Raw genomic sequence first — 15,000 nt, forward strand, 5'->3', positions numbered from 1 at the left:
ACACCACCCCACCCCTCCCCCCCCTCAGAAATTTCCCCCCCCCTTAACACACACCACACCACACCACCCCTCCCCCCCCTCAACACACCCCACCCCACCCCTCCCCCCCTCGCCCCCCCCTCAACACACACCACCCCACCCCTCCCCCCCCCCCCCCCAAAAATTCGGCCCCCCCTCAAAATTTCGCCCTTTCCCCCCCCAAAAATTCCCCCCCCCCCTCAACACACACCACACCATACCACCCCTCCCCCCCCCCCTCCAAAACACCACCCCTCCCCCCCCTCAAAAATTCCCCCCCCCCTCCAAAATTTTCCCCCCCCCGCCCCCCCCCCAAAAAATTGGCCCCCCCCCTCAACACACACCACCCCTCCCCCCCCTCCAAAATTCCCCCCCCCCCCCCCCTCAACACACACCACCCCACACCACACCACCCCTCCCCCCCCCCCCCAAAAATATCCCCCCCCCCCCTCAACACACACCACCCAATCCCCCCCCCCCCTCAACACACACCACACCACCCCTCCCCCCCCCCTCAACACACAAAACACCACCCCTCCCCCCCCCTCAAAAATCCCACCCCCCCTCAACACACACCACACCACACCACACCACCCCTCCCCCCCCAAAAATTGGCCCCCCCCCTCAACACACACCACCCCTCCCCCCCCCTCCAAAATTTGCCCCCCCCCCCCCCAACACACACCACCCCTCCCGCCCCCCCCCCAAAAATCCCCTCCCCCCCCCTCAACACACACCACCCCACCCCCCCCGCCTCAAAAATCCTCCTCCCCCCCCCCTCAACACACACCACACCACACCACACCACCCCTCCCCTTCCCCCCCTCCAAATTTCGCCTTCCCCTCAACACACACACCACCCCACCCCTCCCCCCCCTCAAAAATTCCCCCCCCCCCTCAACACACACCACACCACCCCTCCCCCCCCCTCAAAAATCCCCCCCCCCTCAACACACACCACACCACACCACCCCTCCCCTTCCCCCCCTCCAAATTTCGCCCCCCCCTCAGCACACACCACCCCACCCCCCCCCCCCAAAAATTCGGCCACCCCCCTCAACACACACCACACCACACCACCCCTCCCCCCCCTCCAAAATTTGCCCCCCCCCCCCGCCCCCAACACACACCACCCCTCCCCCCCGCCAAAAATTCGCGCCCCCTCCCCTCAATACACACCTCCCCACCCTTCCCCCCCCCCCCTCAACACACACCACCCCACCCCCCCCTCAAGACACACCACACCACCACTCCCCCCCCCCCTCAACACACAGCACACCACCCCACCCCTCCCCCCCCCCCAAAAATTCGCCCCCCCTCCAAATTTCGCCCCTTCCCCCCCCAAAAATTCGCCCCCCCTCCCCCCCCTCAACACACACCACACCACACCACCCCTCCCCCCCCCCCCCCCCCTCAACACACACCACACCACTCCCCCCCCCCCTCAAAAATTCCCCCCCCCCCCCAACACACACCACCCCACCCTCCCCCCTTCTCCCCCCCCCTCCAAAATTCGACCCCCCTCACCATGACATCCTCCCCCACCCATAATACAACACGACGTGACGCGCCCCCCATGACATCCCCCCACCCTCCAATGACACGACACGACGCGACGTGCCCCCCTCTCCCCCTTCACCCTCCACACACACCACACCATGTCACGACGTGCCGCCCCCCCCCCCCCCCCATGACATCCCCACCCCACCTCCCCATCCATGACACGACACGACGCGACGCGCCCCCCCATGACATCCCCCCCACCCCCCATGACACGACACGACGCGACGTGCCCCCCCCTCCCCCTTCCCCCCTCAACACACACCACATCATGTCGCGACGTGCGGCGCCCCCCCAATATACACCACACCACACCGTGGACAAAGCCGCATTTTGAAGGGGGGGGCGAATTTCTGAGGGGGGGCCGGGGGGAGGCGTGGTGTGGTGTGTGTTGAGATGGGGGGGGTGAATTTTGGAGGGGGGAGGGGTGGTGTGGTGTGGTGTGTGTTGAGGAAGGGGGGGGGGCGAATTATTGAGGGGGCGTCATGGAGGGTGGGTGGGTGTGTTAAGGGGAGGGGAGCACGTCGCGTCGTGTCAGGCCATGGGGCGTGGGGGGGGGGGGGGCAGGGGTGCGTCGCGACATGGTGTGGTGTGTGTTGGGGGGGGGGGGGGGGCATTGTGTTGGGTGGGTGTGTGTGTTAAGGGGAGGGTGGCACGTCGCATCGTGTCGTGTCATGGGGGGGCAGGGAGGGGGGAATGTTATGGGGGGGGTGTGGGATGGGGATGTCATGGGGGGGGGGGGGCGGCACGTCACGACATGGTGTGGTGTGTGTTGAGGGGGGAAGGGGGGGGCGCGTCGCGTCGTATCTTGTCATGGGGGGGCGCGTCGCGTCGCGTCGTGTCATGGGAGGTGGGGGGGATGTCATGGGGGGGCCGAATTTTTGAGGGGGTGGAGGGGGGGGGTGGTGTGTGTTGAGGGGGGAGGCGAATTTTTGAGGGGGGGACGTCATGGGGGGGGCGCATCGCGTCGTGTCGTGTCATGGGGGATGGGGAGGGGGGAGGGGGGTTGTCATGTTATGTTGGGGAGGGGGCGCGTCGCGTCATGTCGGGGCATGGTGGGGAGGAGGGGGCATCGCGACACCCCGCCCCACCGCACCCCCCTAGGACGCGGCGCCTCCCCCCCCCACCCCACCTCGAAAAACCCCGCTCGATCCACAGCACCCCACCACTCCTCCAAAAACCAGGCTCGACCCACCGTGCCCCGCCTCACCCCCCCACGACACGGCGCACCCTCCACCCCACCGCACCCCCCCACCATGCCCCCCGCACCCCACCTCGAGAAACCCCGCTCCCTCCACACCACCCCACCACGCCTCCGAAAACCCCGCTCGACCCACCCCACCTCGCGTGAGCCTCCCCACGACACGGGACACCCCCCACACCCCACTGCACCCCCCCACAACGCGGCGCATATCCCCCACCCCCCCTCACCCCACGTGGAAAAACCCCGCACGACCCACCCAACCCCGCGTCACTCCCCCATGACACGGCACAGCCCCCCACCCCACCGCACCCCCCACGACGCCCCCCCCGCACCCCACCTCGAAAAACCCCGCTCCCTCCACGCCACACCACAAATGCCTCCGAAAACCCCGCTCGACCCACCCCACCCCGCGTCACCCCCCCACGACATGGCGCACCCCCCACCCCACCGCACCCCCCAACGATGCCGCCCCGCACCCCACCTCGAAAAACCCCGCTCCCTCCACAGCACCCCGCCACGCCTCCGAAAACCCTGCTCGACCCACCCCACCTCGCCTCAGCCCCCCACGACACGGCACACCCCCCACACCCCACCGCACCCCCCCACGACGCGGCGCATATCCCCCCCCCCTGCACGCCACCTCAAAAAACCCCACTCGACCCACCCAACCCCGCGTCACTCCCCCAGGACACGGCGCACCCCCCCACCCCACCGCACCCCCCCACGACGCCCCCCCGCACCCCACATCGGAAAACCCCACTCCCTCCACACCACCCCAACACGCCTCCGAAAACCCCGCTCGACCCACCCCACCTCGCGTCAGCCCCCCCACGACACGGCAAAAACCCCCCCACCCCACCGCACCCCCCCACGACGCGGCGCATATCCCCCCCCCCCGCACCCCACCTCGAAAAACCCCGCTCGACCCACCCCACTCCGCGTCACCCCCCCACGACACGGCGCACACCCCCACCCCACCTCGAAAAACCCCGCTCCCTCCACGCCACACCACCACGCCTCCGAAAACCCCGCTCCCTCCACGTCACCTTTTCGGCCGTTTATTGTCTTGGAACTCGAGAGATTTTGTATTTTCGAGATTTTCATACGAACTTCGCATTTGTTTGCTCCCGCGTTTTCTTTCTATACACTATTCTCTTTTACCATTCCTTTTGCTGCACTTGCTTTCTATCACTGTGAGATTCTTGCTCGGTTCATTTGCCAGAATGTCTAGCAATACTACTTCAAATAACACAGGTGCAAGCACACGTAAATACAAGCTATCTATTCAGCTAGATCCGACTTACACATCTTGGAGAAGTATACATCATCGAGTATTGATAGATGAGATTGAAGCCAACAGGTTGCGAACACAAGGAATGAAGCATATAGATTTGTGGGTGGATGGAAATATCTATCCCAGGGATCCTTCTACAGGTAAACCACCTCCTTTTTTGAATGTCCATGACTATATAAGATATGCTGGAGAAGGTTACAATGGAATGCTTGGCTACTGTATGAGGTTATACTCTGCATCTTACACATATATAGCTCAAGTGCACGAAATGAAAAAAGCACTAGAAACTACACAAACAAAAATTTTAGAGTTGACAAGTCAGATTGATATTTTGAAAAATGTTAACAATTCATTGCAGAATAAGCTAATACGCTTGAGAGAAACTCCAGTAGGATTAAGAGAGAGGAAGAGACCGTTAAAAAATATAACCAGCTTGTGTGAGAGAGCAAAGAAAAGGAGACTAAATCTTACAAAGAAATATGTCTCTAACATATTAGGCATAAATATCCGAGAGAATGAGGAAAGAATCAAACTTTTGAAGGAAACCATGAATAAGAAAGACATTTTGAGGATTCTTAAGTCACCAGAAAATGTGGATTTGAGAGGTCCAACTCTGAGAGAGTTAGTGAAGGATTTAAAAGGCACAGTGAAAGCAAATGAAATCGTAGAGACATGCAATACTGTGGGTATAAGTCGGAAAGGTTACCGTGCTATCTCTGGATTATGGTTTAAAAATCTTAAACGCAATAGGGTAACTATATTTGGATTGCCCCGAGCCCTTGCAGTTTCCACTGCAAGAATTTCCATGAATCGCAAGATTCCACATGTTTTTGGAGATTACTTTCACATTGAAAGGTCTATGTCCTATGAAAAACAAAAAAAACAGGCAATTTTTTATTACAATGAGTTTAACAATATATGGCTTGATCTAAAAAAGGTGCAAATTGCAATGGTTCACATGTATAAAATCACAGTAGAACAAAGTTATGGTGTTCTAAAGTTTGCCTTGAAGTTGGATGAAGCACAGATTCAAAAGGGACAAAAGATGGAAAGAATTAGCATTTGCCTCATGAACATGGCATTGGACCATGGCAATGGCGAGGGCAAAGCTCCATTGCATAAGATCCAATCCGAGATGGAGATTTGGTGGATTGGTGCAGCCCAGGTACCAATTGAAAATCATCAAATGTTGAAATGGTTGTTCAACCATACAGGTATTCCAAATATCATTAAGTCTCAAAGTGAAGGCGAAATGTTGGTAGTTGATGGGGTTGGTAAATTTAATGTGGAATGGCATATGAGTGCTGATTTGAAAACTATCAAATGTATGCTTGGAATATGTAATGGTGCAAATGCAAAATATCCTTGCATTTATTGCATGGAAAGTGTTGGATCCAAAGATTGGAGTAGTTTGCGACCAGTAAGAAGAGCCCCAAATAGAGACTCTATAGATTTGAGTAAATTTAAAAACATAGAAGACATCTGGGATCCCATTCTTTCCATCTCTCTTAAGAATGTTCATATTTGTACTTTGCATGCAGAGATTAGAATAATCGATAAGCTTCTCAAGTTGCATCTTGACTATGCATATTCCATTAAGCCATTATCTTTATCAGATGAGTGTATTGATAAATGCGAGGCATTGCTATCGAAAATGGGATTTCATGGGGGCCAAGTTCGCTTGAGAAAGGATCCAATACTTTCAGGAAAAACAAGAGATATATTGGCCGATGTCTCTATGGGAGGCTCAAAAGCTAGACGATTCTTAGGAAACCATTCAGGAAAGCAGGTGAATGCGGCTTGGGAGTGTTGGAGAGAGCTATGTGACATCACAACAAATGTTGCAAGCACGCCGAGGCTTGCGTTTCTTAGAATGGAGGTCTGGATACACCTTGATGTTTTTCTGAAACTCCTCAGGCAACATAAGACAACATATACATATGCGGAAGAGTTCAAAAGATCAATCACAAAGCTTGTTCAAGCGATAAAAGAGGCATGGGGAGAAAAAGATATCACTTTTTATCTGGTAAAGTAATAATTATTTAATATCGGCTTATTTTGACAAGTTTTTCAATTGGTATAAAATTTGTGTTACTTTGTATTGCAGCATATTCTTCATATTCATGGACCTTTCTTTGTGGAGGAGCATGGCCCCTTAGCAACTTATAGCAACCAAGGCATGGAAAAATCCCACTATCAAGCACGCACAATGTATTTTCGAAGCACAAGGCATGGGGGAGGAGGTACAAAAAGCAATGCTTTGGAGGAGCTATTCAACTGGTTTTTTCGACGACAACTTCAAAGAATGCAAATAAAAGACGGCAATGACACATGAGCAATCGCACTTTTATATATAAGAAAGAATATATACAAAGCTAGCTTTCCAAAACTCTAACATTCTCTTCCTCCTCGGGAATCTTTCCTCTATAACGTAGAAATTTTTTTCTCTTGTAGCCAGCTATAGATTTTACATCAGTTCTGTCTGCAGCTAAGGCGTAGGATGAAAACACCAAAAAGTATCCTGCTCTAGAAGCAGAGTAACCTGGACCGTAGCCAAAAATCCTAATTGCTGCAGTCTTTTCCAAAAACATTATTTTGTGGGCATTATATTGTAATCCTGAGAAACCTAGAAGCCTTGTAAGAGCTTTAATACAAAGTATCGGCCATGCTGCGTCCTCTGAGAAACTACTATGAAGTACAAAAAAGGATTCAGGGTCAATCCTGGCCAAGTAGTGGCCGAGTGCAATGTCTTTGGTGGTGTTACTAGCAATTCTCGATCCTTTGGCACGCCCCAAGAAGTTATCTGTATCGGCAATCTCCAACTGCAAATAAAACCCATACTGAATGAGCATGAAATGTAAACCTACCAATGTGTAAAAGCAAATTCAAAATTATCTTACCACTTGATTTTCATCGTACTCCAATTTAAATGAATTCCATAAATTAATTGATGATGCTCTCTCATTGGTGTTAGTCAATTCTTTAACATATTCAGACTCCTCTCTTCCAAAATTGGAAATGTCGAGCTCGCTTTGAATGCGATCGAAGTCCTCATCAGTAATACTCAACTCTTTTTCAGCTTCTTTGGCCTTTTCAAAACAAAGAGAGAATGCCTCACCAGCATCAATAAACTTATCATCTAGAGTTTCTTTATCAAGTTTCAGAATCTCTTCCTTTGATTCATTTTCTGTGTCAATTATCCCATTAGCAGCATCAAAAGCTTCTGCAATAATTGCAAGACAATAATCTTCCCTGAGTTTAAAAAGTTTTTGAATATCTGAGAGTAAAATGTACTCCTTGTCCTTGAAAGGTATACATGGCAGGGAAGGAACAATATGGTGAGAACTCTCATCAGGTTGAGGGTTTGTACCTCCTTGGCTCTCCTCAATGATAGTCTCAGCTTTGAAGTGAGCAACATCCAAATTCTCAGCAATGGAAGCCTCAAAATCTGTATCTACAACCTCCTCTGTTTCCCTTTCATCTGCCAGATCATCCAACATGCAAAACCTGGCAGTCTTTGCTCCTTCCAACTGTTGCTCCTCAGCTTTCATAGGGTATTTGACAAGGATGAATACAATAAAAGCAGCAGATTTTCTCATCATCTTGCAGTTTCTGGAATGAGTGCAGCAAAATATGTCTGTTAATTGAAACCTCTCCAGAGAGTGAGCCCTGCACTTTCTAGTAAATACTTTCTTTTCATTTCCTGTTGACCCAATGGGAATATGGACATATTCAATTGTGCCAACTTCAACAGAAGGACCTGCAAGAGTTTCAAACTCCAAAAAGTCCTCCATAATAAAATTTTCACAAGATTTCAGAACTTTGTAAAGTTCCCAATCAGGATTAAAAATATTTTTCACAACTCCATAGAATGAGACATCCATTCCATTCTGAAGCATAAAATCAAGTAGCCTCTCTGATGGAGTGATATCAATGAGCTCTGATACTCCTTGACATCTCACTACTGGCATTCGCTTCCCTGGAGATGTACTTGGCTTTCTCACACTGGTGGCAGAGAATGGAGAGGAAAAGGAATGCACAGGCTGATCAGCTGTTGATGAACTTGAGCCTTTTGAAAGCCTTCTTCTTTTACCAGTTCCTGAAAAAACCGTGGATTGTATGGGTTCAGACATGTTTCTAACTTCTCACGATACGGCGCGATAAGAGAGAAACAATTTAGACGGAAAGGCCCCCTCGCGCCGTATCGGCGATCCCAGTAAGAGGTGCTAGAGCCACAACAAAAGTGGTCACACGAGCCTCAGGAACGCTGAAAGAAGACTAGAGTATGGGTTCAGACATGTTCCTAACTTCTCACGATACGGCGCGATAAGAGAGAAACAATTCAGACGGAAAGGCCCCCTCGCGCGGTATCGGCGATCCCAGTAAAAAGTGCTAGAGCCACAACAAAAGTGGTCACACGAGCTTCAGGAACGCTGAAAGAAGACTAGATCTACAGAACCTCCAAAACGAAGCGAAGAGAGAAAAGCGAAGAAAGCCAACAGTTGCTCTCGCGCCGTATCAGCAAAACAAACAAAGGTCAGAAACCGAAAAAACCGTACAGATACGAAACACACCCTTATGTAGGCGCGGATTATGCCACCTGGCAGTATCCGTTGGGTAACACGTGGCCGAAAACCACGTGGCGAACAAGTGGACCCGTAATTAGTTGACACGTAGCATACGGACCATTAATGCAGACACGTGGCACAATCAGTATCGGAAACGTGTCTGACACGTGTCATGATTTACCTGGGTATATAAGTGGTCATTTATCCGACGTGTACACTTTTTCGCAAGCAAAAATAGGTGTGCCGATACGGAGCGAGGGCGTCCAAACGGTGTAGTCGCTTTCTCCTAATCGCACCGTATCGGCTTTTCATCTCTGATACGGAGCGAGGGCGTCCAAACGGCGTAGTCGCTTTCTCCTAATCGCACCGTATCGGCTTTTCATCTCTGATACGGAGCGAGGGCGTCCAAACGGCGTAGTCGCTTTCTCCTAATCGCGTCGTATCGGCTTCTGATCTCTGATACGGAGCGAGGGCGTCCAAACGGCATAGTCGCTTTCTCCTAATCGCGCCGTATCGGCTTCTTATCTCTGATACGGAGCGAGGGCGCTGGAACGGTGTGGTCGCAATCTCCTTATCGCGCCGTATCATCTTCTCATCTCCGATACGGAGCGAGAGCGCTAAAGCAGTCTGTGCGTTCTCTTCTCATCGCGCCGTATCGTCTTGTCATCTCCGATACGGAGCGAGGGCGCTAAAGCGGTGTTGCCGTTCTCTGCTCATCGCGCCGTATCGTCTTGTCATCTCCGACTCCTATTCGCGCCGTATCATCTTCTCATCTTGTCCTTCTGGTTGTTATTTTTCATTTTTTGGATGGCAAGGACAAAGCAAACTGCAAGAAGAGTGTATTTAGATGGGAAGGACAGTGGGGGTAGAAGAAAGTTAAAATTTAATGAATCTAAGGGGGTAGAAGCTGGTCCATCACAGGCTCCAGAGCATTCAAGAACAGAAATCCCTCCTACACCAGGTGTTGTCCTTACATCTTCCATAAATGTTACTTCACCTGAAGTTGAGGAAGCAAAGGATGAGGCTAACCCTGTGAATGATTCATTCCCTTCAATGGTACCTGAGCCCACATCTGCTGAAGCCACTGAACACCCCAAGTCAGAAAAGAGAAAGAGGAAGTCCAGGTTCTTCTATATGCAAAGATGTTTCAGTGAAATTAGGAAAGCCCAAAGAGCTACCCAGCATGTCATTCCAAAAGCTGCTTTTATAAGGGTGGTTAAAGAGATCTCTGATAGATTGTCTCAAGTGGCAACTGTCTCTGGTCTAAATAAGAGGTGGCAACTCTCAGCCATTCTTGCCCTGCAAGAGGCTGCAGAAGATTTTGTTATTGATTTCATGAACGACGCTTACATTGCTGCCGCCCATGCTCATAGGATCACCCTTATGAATAAAGATTTCAGCATCATTAGCAGAGTGAGGTATAGGTTTGACAAAGTCCTGAGGCCCTTGCCTTCCAATGATCAAAAAGCCTTTGAAATCCTCAACATTCCCCCAAAATTGTCTAGGAAAGAGAAAAAGCTTAAAGTTGAAGATGTTAGTGACCTTTACCCTACAAGGGGTCCCACCCAGCAGGGTGCCACCCAGCAGGAGGCTTTCTTGAGTGAAGAAAATCAAGAGATGTTTGAAACTGAAGACGATGTTTACAAGAGGAAAGCCGCATCACTTGCTCCCGTCAACAGCGAGAGGATGGGCAAAGTGTATGGGCAAATTCTTGTGAATGTTGCTGGGGAATCTGAGGAGGAATATCTTAGTATATCTCCCGAGGACAAGCCCATGTTGGAAAAAAGGGATGTCCAACTATCTGACTCCGTGGTATTTTGTTGCATAAGGTAAGGTTTTTTGTTGCATAAGTTAAGTCTTTTCAATTATATTTTGGATGAAATTGGTATTGAATAGCTTTTGCTATTATCTGCAAGGCATTGGTGTCCTCTCTCACTCTTGATATCCGAAGAACCATATACATTGTGGATCCACTTCTCTCTGTGGGACTTTTTGCAAAATCTGGTTCTAATATTTTACCATTTTTTCGTAGCTTCGATAGTGTGAGAAATTACCACATCTTTTTCCCTTATGTAGAAAGGTATTTTTCTTTTTCTGTAGAGGAGAATTTATGTTCATTTGCTTTCACCCTTCTACTCACCTCTTTTATGAATTTGCAGAGGGCATTGGAGTCTCATCTACATTAATTGTCTTTCAAGGGAAATTATCTTTATGAATTCTCTCAGCGGTGTTCACGGTCAAGCACGGATGTATGTTGGAAGAAAATTACTTTCTTTGATTTCTTTTATAAATAATATTTTGAACTTACAAAGCTTCCTTTTGCAGTGCTGGTAGACTCGTTTCTACCTTTTTGGATACAACATACGAGGATCTTGCTGATCCTCAAAGGCCGTATATTTTTCTTCTACAAGAAGTCCCATTGCAAAGCGATGCGCATTCTTGTGGATGGAGAGTTATCTCAAACATTTGCAGAACAGTGGATTCAAAGCTGTTACAAATAGAGGGAGTGAATGTAAGTTTATTTCATTTGATGTTTGTGTAACCCTTATCATGATGTCTTTTCACTAACTTATAACAGTTATTCTTACAGTGTAGAGACTATCCTGAATCATATGTTTGGTGGATAAGGGAGAGATGCATCGAGCTGATTCTAGACAAAGCAATCACACCATATGATCCTGACTCCCCTCTTCCTCCCAATACATCAATGGCCAAGGGCACAAGCAAGGGAAAGGTCAAGGGAAAGGGTAAGGACAATGGCAATGGTAAAGACAAGGGCAAGGGAAAAGGCAGTGGGACCACTGCTGCAGAGTCTAAGAAAAAAGGAATGCCAGTGCTCTCTCCTCTTAAATTTGATCCATCCCCTCTTAAGCCCCAAGAAAGGAGACTACCTGTAAAGGTCAAATTTTTTCAACAATCAAAGAAAGGCCCCGTGAGAAAAAATATCTTTGAAGAAATCGATAAAGAATGAAAATAGCAAACATAAGCATACACGAGCCATTTTATTTTGGCTTTGTACATTTTTATGCAATTTTTGTATCTCATTGTGTAATGAAAATTTTCACTTGTAAATCGAATGCAATGTACATTTTATACACGAGCCTTATTATTTTGGCCTTGTACATTTTTATGCAATTTTTGTACCTCATTGTGCAATGAAAATTTTCACTTGTAAATCGGATGCAATGTACATTTTATTTATACACATTCGAAAGGCGACTTGCTTCACGATAGCTTATGAAGTTCCCATTTAAAAATATCTTAAGGACAGTCTATTGAGATAAATTCCTGCCAAGTTTTCATTCTTAAGGCCCCAAACTCACAATTGTGGGAGACAAACAACTCGTACAAAAGAAAGAGCGCTCGGCTCTTTTACCAATTGTTACACCATTCACTTTGAACTTGTATGTAGGGGATATATTGTCTAGCAATTCCAATGTATCCCTCACATCTTTTAGACTCCAATTGGAAGTAACACTCACCTTCTTTACTTCTTCATGCGGAAAAACGTGCACCACAAGTTCATATGGTGTGTTCTCTGTATCAGAATCCAAGGGAACCCAAACACCCAATCTTAGTTTGTATCGCCTGTACTCAAAGGCCAAAGCGAGATTTTGGCGAGGGATACTGTAAGCCAAAGCCAAGGATTGAGGGCATGCACTGCACCTCAAGATATCACCTTTATGATCGCACTCTCTAGATTTCCAATGCGTCCCTATAGTGTTGTCCAAATCCTCTTCCGAAAAGTTTCTACTTAACCAGGATACCTTCATTCTTTGTAAATTTGCTGTTTTGAAGCAAGCCACGAAGATATGGAGGGGTACAAACCATGATAAACGTATTCTTCTTGAGATCCTTCCAGCTGTCATGGACTTCTTAATATCCTGAGATATTTTGAATTTGAAACTTTGCACTGTACCTTGTCAGGAATCTCCCAATTTAGATATGAAAGACTTGGCAATGGCAAATCTTCGATATTCCCATACCTATCCGCTTTAGAGGGAACCACATACTGTGCATAATATATAAAAACCTTGCATTCACTATAAAAAGACACAGTTTGATCGGCATAAATAATGTCTGCCAATCCCTTATGAATGGCATGGAAAGTTCCACTTAGGCTTTCCACAGGTTGCCATTCAATACTTGTTGATGGAAAGATATCTACAATGACGAACCGTTTGTTAGAACTTGCATAAATGGAAAATAATTATATACGTTATTCAACTTATAACTTACAATGTGTTTGTTGGGAAACACGTTCGTTTGGAGGCAAGTGCATATCCTTGGCCATGTAAACATGTTGCACCTTGACAAACTAGCCTTCGGGCATAATTTTGAAGGCAATGATACGCCCCTTCCAATGATGTTTTATATCTTCTCGTTTCCTTCTTTTCACCTTATGAGAGCCCTTGCAAGATGGCAGCATGGTAACCCAATCGTTTACAGCAAAGGTTTTGGGCTCAAAATTTCCATCTACTCCCTAGCTATAGACTGTGCAAGAGTGTATTAAACGAGAAGGGCACCTGGAGGAAGCCATGAAAAGAATGAAAGCGCAGAGAAAGAAGCTCAAAGAGGGGTGAATGAACTAAAAAGTAGCGCCAAGAACCCAAATGAGTATGTATTGGGTGCCAAAAACAATATTGAAAGATCTCCCGACTTTCAAAAAACTCATTATTAATTTCATCACATCTCTGTCATGTATTTTGTCAGATTTGTAAGTAAATAACGTCTTTGGGACTCCAAAACATGTCAGACTTTAGGGGTTTTGGCTAAAAAAGAAGAGAGAATCACGAAATGGACTCCACTATCTCTAAAAAAGAGGAGACAAGAATACCATATTCTTGCACACGTGGCGAACTCTCTTTGGCCCTTTCCTTAATCCCGTGATTAACAAAAGTGCATTTTTTGAAGCGTTTTTGGCCCTAATGCACGACACGGCGCACCCCCCCACCCCACCGCACCCCCCCACGACGCCCCCCCGCACCCCACCTCGAAAAACCGCGCTCCCCCAACAGCACCCCACCTCTCCTCCAAAAACCCCGCTCGACCACCCCCACCCCGCGTCACCCCCCACGACACAGCGCACCCCCCCACGACGCCCCCCCGCACCCCACCTCGAAAAACCCCGCTCCCTCCACAACACCCCACCTCTCCTCCAAATACCCCGCTTGACCACCCCAACCCCGCGTCACTCCCCCATGACACGGCGCACCCCCCCACCCCACCGCACCCCCCCACGACGCCCCCCCGCACCCCACCTCAAAAAACCGCGCTCCCCCCACAGCACCCCACCTCTCCTCCAAAAACCCCGCTCGACCACCCCCACCCCGCGTCACCCCCCACGACACGGCACCCCGCCCACGCCTCCAAAAACTGCGCTCGACCCACCCCACCCCGCGTCACGGCGCACCCCCCCACCCCACCGCACCCCCCCACGACGCCCCCCCCACCCCACCTCGAAAAACCGCGCTCCATCCACAGCACCCCACCTCTCCTCCAAAAACCCCGCTCGACCCACCCCACCCCGCGTCACCCCCCCACGACACGGCGCACCCCCCCACCCCACCGCACCCCCCACCCCACCGCACCCCCCCACGACGCCCCCCCACACCCCACCTCAAAAAACCCCGCTCCCTCCACGCCACACCACCACGCCTCCGAAAACCCCGCTCGACCCACCCCACCCCGCGTCACCCCCCCACGACGCCCCCCCGCACCCCACCTCGAAAATCCCCGCTCCCTCCACAGCACCCCGCCACGCCTCCGAAAACCCCGCTCGACCCACCCCACCCCGCGTCACCAGCCACGACATGGCACACCCCCCCACAACGCCCCCCCCGCACCCACCTCGAAAAACCCCGCTCCCTCCACGCCTCTGAAAACCCCGCGTCACCCCCCCCACGACACGGCGCACCCCCCACGACGCCCCCCCGCACCCCACCTCGGAAAACCCCGCTCCCTCCACAGCACCCCGCCACGCCTCCGAAAACCCCGCTAGACCCACCCCACCCCGTGTCACCCCCCATGACACGGCACACCCCCCCACCCCACCGCACCCCCCCCGCACCCCACCTCGAAAAACCCCGCTCCCTCCACGCCACCCCGCCACGCCTCCGAAAACCCCGCTCGACCCACCCCACCCCGCGTCACCCCCCCACGACGCCCCCGCGCACCCCACCTCGGAAAACCCGCTGCATCCACACCACCCCACCCCGCGTCACGGCACACCCCACTGCACCCCCCCTCGACGTGGCGCATCCCCCCGCACCCCACCTCGAAAAACCCCGCTCCATCCACACGACCCCGCCACGCCTCCAAAAACCCCGCTCGACCCACCCCACCCCGCGTCACCC

This window comes from Lygodium microphyllum, unplaced genomic scaffold (genome assembly GCF_053477565.2).
Source record: "Lygodium microphyllum isolate KBCC unplaced genomic scaffold, Lygodium_microphyllum_v1.1.10 scaffold_68, whole genome shotgun sequence".
Taxonomy (NCBI): Eukaryota; Viridiplantae; Streptophyta; class Polypodiopsida; order Schizaeales; family Lygodiaceae; genus Lygodium; species Lygodium microphyllum.